Below are 13093 nucleotides of genomic sequence, written 5' to 3' on the forward strand. Positions count from 1 at the left end.
CTGGGCTTCTGTAACCCTCGCTGCGTTGTCTCGCTGATAATACCACACCTAGTGTGATCAAATCCACAAGAGCCTTGATGAAGGGGTTCGAACCCATGCGAGGGATGTTCCCAGACGCGCTCTAGTCAACTGAACCTAATGTGACCCCTCTTAGTAGATCCCTCTTAAGATCCCTCTTAGTAGCTCGTCTTCCGTCCCGTGTCCGTAGCAAGTCATAGGAAGTATACCAGGGGCCAGATTCACGAAGCAGTTACGCAAGTACTTTGGAACGTATACATCTTTACTCAATCTTTGACGGCTTCTGCTACATTTATTAAGCATTTCACAAGCAAGAAAACTTGCCAGTCAACTGTTGTTATTGTTATAAACAGCCCCCTGGTGCTTTGAAGCTCATTAACTGTGTAACAATTGTAAACAAAGCCGCCAAAGATCGAGAGAATATAAACAGGTTCGTAAGTGCTTGCGTAACTGCTTCGTGAATCCGGGGGTCTAGGTGCCTACGTCAAGTATGGCAATAGGCCTATATAAACAAATATTAAGAATGTTATTAAACAAATGCTACGAACTCCCATCATATCCCCAACTCCAGAGAGGTTATACCAGGGTGCAGATAACAGACCCGACCTTAAAAGCTGTTTTTCATGCACAGATTAGATGATATCCCCCTTCGTCTCTGTGTGAGTATATGTAAGTGTATATGTATGTATGTATGTATATATTCAGCCCATTCTCCTGTTTTGGTAGTACTCAGACACGATGAGGTTACCTTGAGGTGATTCCGGGGCTCAGCGTCCCCGCGGCCCGGTCCTCGACCAGGTCTTTTTATTACAGATCCCCTAGGAAGCAGCCCGTAGCAGCTTTATAACACCCAGGTACCTATTTACTGTTAGGCGAACAGGGGGCAATCAGGGTGAAAGAAACTCTGCCCATTTGTTTCCGCCTCCGCCGGGGAACGACCTCGGAACCTCAGGACTACGAACGCCGAGCGCTGTCGACTCAGCCGTCAGGATAGCGGGAGTGCCACCTATTTCCAGAGGTTTTCCTGCTTGGGTATGTGACCTTGAGGCGGCGACGGGTTAAGCAACTGTAAACGCTACTCTCATAAGAACCTACACCGAACCCCTCCCCCCCCTGCCCAGGAGGGGGGGGGGGGGTTCGCCTGGGCCCAGCTCGCCTCTTACCCAACAACAGCACTGCCTCAACACATCATGAACCCCGTCCTCCTTTGGGGTTTCCCACGTCAAGAAACTGTCGCACTGAAGTGCCCTTATCCTAACCTACCAGAGGACCTAAAATAGAAAACGGGACAAAACGTCACTTGTTACCAGCCGCTTCCATTTTTTTGATCGATGATTTTTTTGGGGGGGCCTTAGGTAGAGTGTACGTCAAAATGCGACGCGCTATTGGGAGAACGGGTGAGTTCATCGCCGTCCTCCTGCATCCCTAACTATCCTCTCGTGTCTTACGGGCTATTCATGCCCGTGCCACCTCTTGGGTGGCTTAATCTTCATCAATCAATCATCATCTCGTGTTTACACATTCACGGGAGACATCTCCCGTCACGCAGGGTGCAGCCGCACCTCCCCAGATCTCCAGTATCAGCTCTTGATACTGGTAATGGCTCAAAAGGGCCACCACTTACGGGCTATTCATGCCCGTGCCACCTTTTTGGGTGGCTTAATATTTAGCAATCAATCTCTCGTGTCCTTCATGCCTTGCAACTCCCACTACCTTCCCTCTCTTCCCTCATTCTACCTCCCCTCTCTTCCTCTCCCCTCTCACTCAATCTTCACATCCAAATCGACAGAGTAACACCTCCAAGTAGATTCCAGTCACCAGTATCACCTCCAAGTAGATTCCAGTCACCAGTATCACCTCCAAGTAGATTCCAGTCACCAGTATCACCTCCAAGTAGATTCCAGTCACCAATATTCCCTCCGATTAGATTCCAGTCACCAATATTCCCTCCGATTAGATTCCAGTCACCAATATCACCTTTGATTAGATTCCGGTCACTAGTCTCACCTCCAAGTAGATTCCAGTCACCAGTAACACCTCCAATTAGATTACAGAGTACAGTCTATCTAAACAACTGGCATTTTGCTGGCTGAATTGCAGGTCTAAACCAATAACATCGAGTATCCAGAAGAGAGAACATGTAACCACGGGCTTCAAGACACGAAAAAAGTAACTACCCACCACATGGGGACCTTAACCCCTTTGGATTCTAATGTATATACAAGAGATGTTACAAAGCGCCTGATTACGTTATTTGCAAAGCAGATAGATTTTTTTTATCAAGCCACTAACCACATGCATTGCAGGAGGGGGGGGGGGTGTATGTTCTCTGTATTCCCTCTATTTCAGCAATATCTCCTGCTCTGAAGGGGGAAGTGAGCAGTACTCGAGACGGGACAACACAAGTGACTTGAAGAGTACAATCATTGTGATGGGATTCCAGGATTTGAAAGTTCTCGTAATCAATCCTATCATTTTTCTGGCTGAGCGACGGGATATTCTCTTGACACGGGGGGGGGGGGGCAGCCACTGTCCCTAACCCCCCACCCCCCACAAAAAAAATAGCAACATTGCATACCCAACAGCGTCACGGATAACGTCCCGCCGGTAACCCCCAGACAGTGTAACGATAACCGTAACTTCCCTGCGCCTCTTACGATACAGCAATTCCAGACTTGTTACATGTACATTTCCTCGGATATCTTACAGGAACCGGTGAGGAGATAACACATGGGGGCATTTTTTTAAGGTGGGATAACACAAAAATATCAATGCTATATGCATGAAGAAAACGGTGGGGGCGTAATACACCGAAATGCACACACTAAAACACTAGTGGGATCCACAACACTATAGTGTAACGCAGCAGGAACACCAATTACACTTCTGAGAGCCCCCTCGGTACACACACACACACACACACTGAAGGGCGACTAAGAGTCAGAATGGCAGGTATGTGAACGGTGAGGAAGCAACCCACACACTACTGCCGGCTCCCACGACTTCGTCAGGAAGGGTTACCTTCTGCTCTAGCAGCACCGCACCTGCCGTGCTGGCTAACCGCAGAACACACACAAACACACACACACACACACACACACACACACACACACACACACACACACACACACACACACACACACACACACACACACACACACACACACACGCACGCACGCACGCACACGCACACGGTAAAACACCCACTTTTTGTATTTATAAACAGCCAATTTTTAGAAGCACATGCTGGCCAAAGAAGACTTAACCCATTGTAAATATGACTGCCTGCCTCTCTCTCTGTTTGACTAGTATTGTAACTCCATTTGCTTCCTTGCTTGCTTGCTTGCGGGGGGTGGGGGGGGGGGAGGGGTGGTTAGCTCACGAACGACCATTTATAACAGGTTCACTGTGCGTAAGATAGAACAAGAGGGAACAGCTGAACATCAACGTCGACTACTGCTAGAGGGGGGTCGCCCCCCCCCTACCCTGGCTGGCTGGCAGCTGGCGACGACGGCGCGATCGCACCCAACAGTCCGCATGCACGCACACACACCCAAACACCATGCATGCACTCACCTGTTGATTGACGGTTGAGAGGCGGGACCAAAGAGCCAGAGCTCAACCCCCGCAAACACAACTAGGTGAGTACACACAACCATCTGCACGCGCGCACACCACACACACACGCACCCACCCACTTGCACGCAAGCATTAAAATCCACACAACAAAACTGGTATTGCTTTAGCTAAACACAACGCAAAAAACACACACACAAACAAAAATACAAACAAAAACACTTCGCTTTAAAAGTGCCTCAAGTAATCCTCGGCCGCATTACAATTAAACTACTAAATTGGGTGTTTAGTAGTTTAGAATGAAAGTAGTAGTTTTGTTCATCTAAATTGGGAATTCAGTAGTTTATTTGGGGGGATAAGTGTTAGAGAGAGCGAGCCTCGTCCATCCCAAACTGGTCAGAAATGTAAACAATTGCCAGCTGTTGTTGTTTAAGAGTCAGCTACTGGGAACAAATCGTTCTAAGTAGCACGGGCTATGGCGAGCCCGTAGTGGACATACCTGGCACAGGAGCGGGGGCTGTTAACTTGCAAACGGCAGCTGTTGTTTTAGATTTACTTGGAACAAAGTGTCCATGTAGCACAGGCTATGGCGAGCCCGTAATGGAGTTCGGTTATTCGCGATAATCTTGTTACTGTGATATTTGGGGTCTAAGTTTAAAATGGAGGTGGGGATTCCTCCGTTTTCCCGGTTTATTTTTCGCTTCTGTTTTTTAGTGCACTGGCCGGAAACTCTTTTTAGAGAACAAATCCACAAGGGCCGTGACGAGGATTCGAACCTGCGTCCGGGAGCATCCCAGACACTGCCTTAATCGACTGAGCTACGACAGGGTTAAAAGGGTTGAAACCGAAGTTCTATTTGATGCATCACGTTAGTGTGAACTCTGTGTGTGATCTTTTTAAGAGAGTTTCTGGCCAAGACGGGTTGGGTGTATGAGGTGAAGATGATACAAGGCGTGGAAGAGGTGGTGGTAGTGGTGGTGGTGTAGCAGGTGTGGTAGTGGTGGTGGTGTAGCAGGTGTGGTAGTGAGCGGGAAGAGAGGGTGACCTCCTCAAGGATAGTAGCCACGGAAGCCACGCAGGTGAACAGACGCTCAGGTATTCCTTCTCACGTAGTGTATCTCCCCCTCTCCACCACCTCTCTCTCTCCCCCCCCCCCCCCAAGCCTACACCCTCCCCTACACCCCGGGACCTGCCACCACAAACACTGCGGTGGTGGTGGTGGTGCACCGGTGCCTGTTACTCGATGGTATTGAGCTCAAGCCATGACTCAAGATGACTCAAGATAACATAACTCAAGAGGACTCAAGATAAGTGACTCAAGATGACTCAAGACAACCTCGTCTGGATCACCCTCTCGCCGCGAACGAACGAACGAACGTTATTCAAACCCAACTTCCTGTCATTCCGCTATTTGTTTACACTTGATATTTGTTTACACTTGAAACATGTTTATTTTGGTGCTGGGACGCAGCATCCGCCGGGGCGGGGGGGGGGGGGGGGGATGTAGCGACACGCCGCCGAGAGTAAATCTACAAATACTGAATGAATTCGTCTCGTCGGAGGGACAGGAAGCCTGTGAATATACTTCAGGGGATGTATCGAGGTCCGTCTAACTGTCCCCCAAGATGCAATCCCATAACAGTTGTGTAACGCACGAGGGTGGGGGGGGGAGAGGGGTTTACCTATTTTACTGCTAGGTGAACAGAGGCATTAGGTGGCGAGCAAACGTGTCCACACATTTGTGCCGCCCAGGAGTCGAACCCTGAATCCCTGGGTTCGATTCTAACCTAACCTGCAGCCTAACTTAGGTACGGCTAGCTTAGACTGCGTCAGGTACGGCTAGATTAAGACTGCGTTAGATTGGGCTATGTTCGGTGGGGTTGAGGGTATTTACAGAGGTATTAACTTCCCCAACCTGGGAGAGAGTTGGGGAAGGGTGGGGTCTCCTCAGGGAAAGGAGGGGGCAGGAACCATATATATATATATATGCACACCAAAGGTGGCATTCTCCCAGTTATAGCCCCGCTCCTGTGCCAGGTAAGTCCACTACGGGCTCACCATAGCCCGTGCTACTTGCCCCGCTCCTGTGCCAGGTAAGTCCACTACGGGCTCACCATAGCCCGTGCTACTTGCCCCGCTCCTGTGCCAGGTAAGTCCACTACGGGCTCACCATAGCCCGTGCTACTTGCCCCGCTCCTGTGCCAGGTAAGTTATGGGCTCACCATAGCCCGTGCTACTTGGAACTTGTTCCGAGTAGCTGAATCTATAACAACAACATTCTCTCACGGGAGACATCTCCCGTCACGCAGGGTGCAGTCGCACCTCCACAGATCTCCAGTATCAGCTCTTGATACTTGTAATGGCTCAAAAGGGCCACCACTTACGGGCTATTCATGCCCGTGCCACCTTTTGGGTGGCTTAATCTTTATCAATGAATCGGCATTCTCAGACTTGATAATGGTCCAGCACGGGCCGAAACGTCGTTTAATTCATTTTCTGATGTATGGTTTCGTCATCATATCTTCAGCCACGTTATTGTAACATAGTCTATAGTGCAAGTCCATACCATAGATTATGTGCTCCGTACAAATACAATAATACACTCTTAAAACACGGCTACTGTAACACCCGATTGATTGATGAAGATTAAGCCACCCAAGAGGTGGCACGGGCATGAATACCCCGTGATGTAACACCCGTCGTTAGCAGCGCATAACCCGGAGACTGAGCAGCACTTGAGGAGTCCATCTGACATGTTGGGCATCACCTCAAGGTCGGGGCAGCCTCCTTGACCACCACAACCAGCACCTTCCAACACCACTCACCAACCACCACACACACACACACACACACACACACACACACACACACACACACACACACACACACACACACCATCGCAACCCACAGCAGACTAATGAACTCCTGACCATCTATATACCCACCCGGATCTCAAGAATGTTGTCCTCCTACCTTGAGGTTACCTTGAGGTGATTTCGGAGCTCAGCGTCCCCGCGGCCCGGTCCTCGACCAGGCCTAAAATGCGAGCTGACCGTCGGGTTTCTCACCCAGGCGAGGCATATACATCATCTGTATGTATATACAAAAACCTTTCCTACCACAGACTTCAAGGAGAGTCCTTTTCCTGCTGTTCAAGGAAACGGACACTAATTGACTGAAAGTGTATGTGTTGAAGTCCAAGGTTATCTTGGTTATCTTGAGGTTATCTCGAAGGTAGGTGATGCATTGTATTAAGCAAAGGTAGGCAATATGTTACATTAAGTGAAGGTACGTGATACTGATATATTAAGCGAAGTTACGTGATACGTTGCACCATTAAGCGAGGTGATGGGGCGAATTAGACGACGAGTGCTACACATGCATTATGATTCTCGGAACACAAGTGATATACAGTGATAAGTGAAGACTGTTACAAGCACGCATTACCCGCTGATAGAACGAGTCGACTGCCTCGTATCAGCGCTATGACAGCTTGCCAATGGCACGCCGGCAAGGAAGACCCGCCACCGGCCACTCAAGGCGCCCTAGTCTCTAATCACAACACACCTAATCATCTTCACCCACCTAATCATCTTCACCCACCTAATCATCTTCACCCACCTAATCATCTTCACCCAGTTTATGTCATTTGCCATTCCTGGAGCCACTTACCTTACCTTGAGGTTACCTTGAGGTGCTTCCGGGGCTTAGCGTCCCCGCGGCCCGGTCGTCGACCAGGCCTCCTGGTTGCCGGACTGATCAACCAGGCTGTTGGACGCGGCTGCTCGCAGCCTGACGTACGAGTCACAGCCTGGTTGATCAGGTATCCTTTGGAGGTGCTTGTTCAAAGGCAGCAAATATCCTCTGAATGACGGGGGTAAAATGGTGTAAAGAGCAGGAGAGAAAGAAGAGGGAAGGAAAGAAGGGGGAGAAAAGGAGAGGGGGAGTACATGGGACAGTGTAACAGGAGGGGAAGGAGGAGCATGGGACAGGAAGGTGATGGGAGAGGGTTGTGGGAGAGGTAGCTTACGTCTGCAGGCCGACGAGTCACAATAACGTGGCTAAAGTAAAGACAATCGACTTGAGAATGGTCCAGGACGGACCGAAACGTCGTCGTCCCTTCACCTTCTAGTGTGTGGTCTGGTCAACATAGCTTACGTCCTATTAGTGTATTCATTACTATTTGTGTGTGCATTAGGTAATGCAGTTAACTGCTAGGTGGGCGGGTAGGTCTATATAGGCTAAGTCTCTAACCCAAGTCCCGCTAGTAGGAGGTGGGTGGGGGGGTGGTGGTGGTGGTGGTGGGAGGTGGGTGGCGGGGGTGGTGGTGGTGGGAGGTGGGTGGCGGGGGTGGTGGTGGTGGTGGTGGGAGGTGGGTGGCGGGGGTGGTGGTGGGAGGTGGGTGGCGGGGGTGGTGGTGGTGGTGGTGGGAGGTGGGTGGCGGGGGTGGTGGTGGTGGTGGTGGGAGGTGGGTGGCGGGGGTGGTGGTGGTGGGAGGTGGGTGGCGGGGGTGGTGGGTGGTGGTGGCAGTGGCAGGTGGGGTGGTGGGTGGTGGTGGCAGTGGTAGGTGGGTGGGGGTGGTGGCTGTGGTAGGTGGGTGGTGGGGGTGGGGGTGGCAGTGGTAGGTGGGTGGTGGAGGTCGCCGCCTTGACGTGGTACAGGTGAAAGTAATACCCACAGACGGGCTGTGGGCATGCGGGCAGTGGGTATCTTACACGCGGAACTAGGATAGATTACCAACTGAGACAGAAACAACTAGGGGGTTCTTTCACCCCATGCCTATGTTCACCTAGTAGTACGTAAGTACCTGGGAGTCACCGTTTTGTATCTGTGGAAAAGATACAGCGGCGCCGCAATTACACTACTTACAGCAATGTGCAGCAACTTAAGCCCTGCCCATCAAACTCAACATTCATCCAACAACAACAGCTGCATTAAATGCAAAATCCACAGGGTCAACAATGGTTAGAAAAGCAGTTGAAGAATGGGGAGCCGGTCGGCCGAGCGGACAGCACGCTGGACTTGTGATCCTGTGGTCCTGGGTTCGATCCCAAGGCGCCGGCGAGAATCAATGGGCAGAGTTTCTTTCACCCTATGCCCCTGTTACCTAGCAGTAAAATAGGTACCTGGGTGTTAGTCAGCTGTCACGGGCTGCTTCCTGGGGGGTGGAGGCCTGGTCGAGGACCGGGCCGCGGGGACACTAAAAAGCCCCGAAATCATCTCAAGATAACCTCAAGATGGGACTCACTAGTGAACACTGTGTATCAATATCCACCACCAAGATAATGTTATTCAAACATGACTAAAACCTGTGGGCTAAAACTTTAGCGGGAAAAGAAACTGGGAAAAAGGAGGAAACCCCACCTCCTACCTTGAGGCTACCTTGAAGTGCTTCCGGGGCTTAGTGTCCCCGCGGCCCGGTCGTCGACCAGGCCTCCTGGTTGCTGGACTGATCAACCAGGCTGTTAGACGCGGCTGCTCGCAGCCTGACGTATGAGTCACAGCCTGGTTGATCAGGTATCCTTTGGAGGTGCTTATCCAGTTCTCTCTTGAACACTGTGAGGGGTTTGCCAGTTATGCCCCTTATGTGTAGTTAGTTAAACCTCCAGTTAAAACTATGACCTAAATATCACCGTAGCAAGGTTATCGTTTTGGTAATATGTTTATTGTTTGTGATGTGTGTCTATGTATGTATTAACACGATGTACTGAACGGGGTGAGAATAGCTTGAGCTACCTCATCCCTTTGTGTGTATTTTACCTCAATAAACTTATTTCAATTTCAATTTCAAAAGGTTATCGTGAATAACCGAACTCAATTACGGGTTCACTATAGTCTGTGCTACATAGACATGTCGTTCTGAGTAGTTAAATCTAAAACAACTACAGTTTCGTTATAAAAAAAAAAAAACTTCTGAAACCAAATATTATATAAATATTAGATTATCAGGTAACAATATTACCTTAAAAGTTGTTTAAACCTTTGGGGGGGGGGGTAGGGAGGGGATGGGGGTGCGTGGGAACTATGCCACAGACAGCTGGTAATTAAGGGGGAAGCACTATTCAAGAAGCCAAATTTGAGGCGTGACCCGTTGCTCAAGCGGCAGCGTGGAAGCACTAAGAAGCAACGGGACTTACAAGGTAGTGATCTTTCTTCTTTGGCACACACCTGAGCCACGTGTGGTAATGACACCTGAGCCAGGTGTGGTAATGACACCTGAGCCACGTGTGGTAATGACACCTGAGTCAGGTGTGGTAGTGACGTCAGTGACACCAGAGCCAGGTGTGCTAGTGACGTAACAGGAGAGCCATCATACGTCACTCCCCGGGGACAGGCAGCCAGTGTACATACACATTCGTAAGGTCAAATTACTGACCCCCTCCTCAGGATGCAAACCCCACAACACGCTGAATTAACTCCTGGGTACCTATGCGAGGTGAACAGATGCATTAGGTGATAGGAAAGGCACTGAACCATCTCAGTCCCGCCCGAGATTCGACCCCGGAATTCCCGATCATCAGTCGGGAACGAACCCGGCTCCACTACGGGGCCCCCTTAAAGTTAAACTGTGTGATGAGAGAGAGATGAACAGTCACAGCAGAGTGATGGTGACGGACAGGGGGTGATGGGGAAGATGTCGGATGTTGCGACATCAGTGGTGGTGAGGCCCCCATGTACGTCAGGATGCTGAGACAGGTGAGCAATTACGACAGGTGTTCCAAGGATGTCAGAGTGATGGATGGGACGGCAGGTGTAGTGGGACCATTAAAGCAGGTGTAGTGGGACCATTAAAGCAGGTGTTGTTGGACCATTAAGGCAAGTGGAATGTAGGAGCCCCCCGCTCCCCCATCCAACCAAAGTACAATCCTCAATTTTAACACCGTGTCAAAAAAAAAAGTTTGTTCTCGTATGTAAATTATTATACAATAGAATGCAATTGTATAGCAAGGCGTAGGTTAGCCTAGGTGTTTAGGTCCTGTTGGCGACGTGTTTAGGTTCTAGGGGTTAGGTTCTAGGGGTTAGGTTCTGTGGTACGTGGGTGAAGCATTTTACAGATTGCATTTGTGTTTATTTACCTTGGCATTTATTTAAGTTATTTACATTTAGTGGGATTCGAACAGAGGCTGCCAGCGAAGCAGGGTCCGAGAGACGTGTATGTACCTTCCTACCTGTACCCCCAATGTACCTTCTTGTATATAAATAAACAAACGCACATGTAGCAGTTGTGAGTCGTGTGTAAAACGTTTCTCATTCATAAAATAGGTGTTTGACGGGTGGATTATTAATATTAAGGAGCATGTGGTCACTGTTGATGAAGGGTGCAGACCTAACAGTCAAAAAAGCAGCAGCGGTGACAGCACTGTGGCTGTTTGTGCACACAGGAAGGTGAAACGGTGAAATTGCGGTGACCTCAGTACAGTGAACAGCAGTGCTAATACAACAATAGAGGCAGGTGGGAGAGGCAGGTGGGAGAGGGGGCGGGCGGGGGCCGAGGTGTAAAAATTAATGGAGAGGAGTAGGAGGGTGGAGAGTAAATGAGAGGGGGAGAGAGGGAGGGGGGGGGAGAGAGGGAGGGGGGGGGGGAAATAGGAGGGGGGGGGGAAATAGGAGAGGGGGGGGAAATAGGAGTGGGGGGAGAGGAGTAGGAAAAGGGGGGGGGGGATTCATATCCTGTTTACTTCCTCCCTCACTTTCCTGCATCCGGAACACACAACACTGCCCCCTTCCCCCCCCCCCCCCCCACCCCTAATGCTAATCTCCCCCTTTAACCCCCCCCCCCCACCCACCCCAAAAATCCATTGTCGCCACAAACGCCTTCGATATCCTCCGAGCACACACACACGCAGTAGTTTCAAAGCGTTATATGACAAAGAGTGCTGGGAAGACGGGACACCACGAGCGTAGCTCTCATCCTGTAACTACACTTAGGTAATTACACAAAGTGCACATTACGGGCTACTCATGCCCGTGCCACCTCGTGTGACAGGTTTAATCTTCAAACCAATCAACAAGTACACGGACCATTTGGTCACCATTTGGTCCGGGAGACATCTCCCGTCACGCAGGGTGCAGTCGCACCTCCACAGATCTCCAGTATCAGCTCTTGATACTGGTAATGGCTCAAAAGGGCCACCACTTACGGGCTATTCATGCCCGTGCCACCTTTTGGGTGGCTTAATCTTCAACAACAACAACAACAACAAGTACACATCTATGCAGGTGGAGGCGCCGGAGCCAATAGTAAGAGCAGCAACAAAATGACAGAACTGGTGTTCCCAGCCTGTAACAGCCCCCCCCTCCCCCAGCCTCGTGACGTCAAATGGTGACGTCAAACGGGTGACGTCAAACGGGTGACGTCAAACGGGTGACGTCAAACGGGTGACGTAATACAAAACAAACCAGGGGCCAGATTCACGAAAGCACTTACACAAGCACTTACGAACCTGTACATCTTTTCTCAATCTTTGGCGGCTTTGTTTACAATTATTAAACAGTTAATGAGCTCGGAAGCACCAGGAGGCTGTTTATAACAATAACAGTTGATTGGCAAGTTTTCATGCTTGTAAACTGTTTAATAAATGTAACCAAAGCCGTCAAAGATTGTGGAAAGATGTACACGTTCGTAAGTGCTTGCGTAACTGCTTTCGTGAATCTGGCCCCAGAGCGTTACTGCGCCTGAATTGACACGCGTCTCTGTCTGTCTGTCTCTCTTTTGAAGTGGTTTGATGATAATCCCCCAAAGCTAACGAGGCCGGTGCTGGATTGTCCCTCCCCCCTCCCCCCCCCCAAAAAAAAAGTACATAAACGAGTTGATTGAATGTTATTGAAGCCCCCTTACCTCATTTGGAGGTATTGAGAACGCTGCTCTCTCAATCCCGTCCAAAACTGACGGGTGGTGGTGATGTAACTCGTTGCCCTTCATGATGTCATTCATTGCATTCATCACACTTTGCAACCAGTCTGAAGCCTGGGCCACAACAGGGGAGTAGAACAACTCCCGATACATTCTCCAGGTCTGTTCCAGGTAAGCTCGTACGAACACGTTCAACATGAGTTCTCTATTTTACTCACAGCTTGAGCAATGATGGGAATTTGGCAACGTGAAGTGAGAGTTAGTTGTGGATAACGGCATGATTGTGTGGGTCGTGATTGGCAGAAGAACAAACACGACTCGGCTAGCCAATCAATAGCCATGAAGCTAGCTAATCAATAGCTCCGAGGCTAGCCAATCAATAGCCACGAGGTTAGCCAATGAATCATCCAGTCCTCAGCCATTCTCTATACCAAGACCATTCAGTTCAACACAATCAGTCACCCAACTATCGAATCAACGTGACACACACACACACACACACACACACACACACACACACACACACACACACCACACACACACACACCCCACACACACACCCCACACACACACCCCACACACACACACACACACACACACACACACACACACACACACACACACACCCCACACACACACACACAC

At 49.9% G+C, this 13093-nt stretch overlaps 1 protein-coding gene and 1 long non-coding RNA gene across 4 annotated transcripts in view; one reads left to right on the top strand and one right to left on the bottom strand.

Moving 5' to 3' along the window:
• Positions 1–13093, bottom strand: part of GckIII (Germinal centre kinase III) — a 157030-nt gene that overhangs the window by 129322 nt on the left and 14615 nt on the right. The gene's annotated exons all lie outside the window — the stretch shown is intronic.
• LOC138354963 (uncharacterized) overlaps positions 12219–13093 on the top strand; it is a 35017-nt gene continuing 34142 nt past the window's right edge. Inside the window, exon 1 of the long non-coding RNA XR_011223767.1 lies at positions 12219–12619. This is a non-coding gene — a long non-coding RNA (uncharacterized lncRNA). The remainder of the gene's footprint in view (positions 12620–13093) is intronic.

This window comes from Procambarus clarkii, chromosome 65, assembly GCF_040958095.1.
Source record: "Procambarus clarkii isolate CNS0578487 chromosome 65, FALCON_Pclarkii_2.0, whole genome shotgun sequence".
NCBI lineage: Eukaryota > Metazoa > Arthropoda > Malacostraca > Decapoda > Cambaridae > Procambarus > Procambarus clarkii.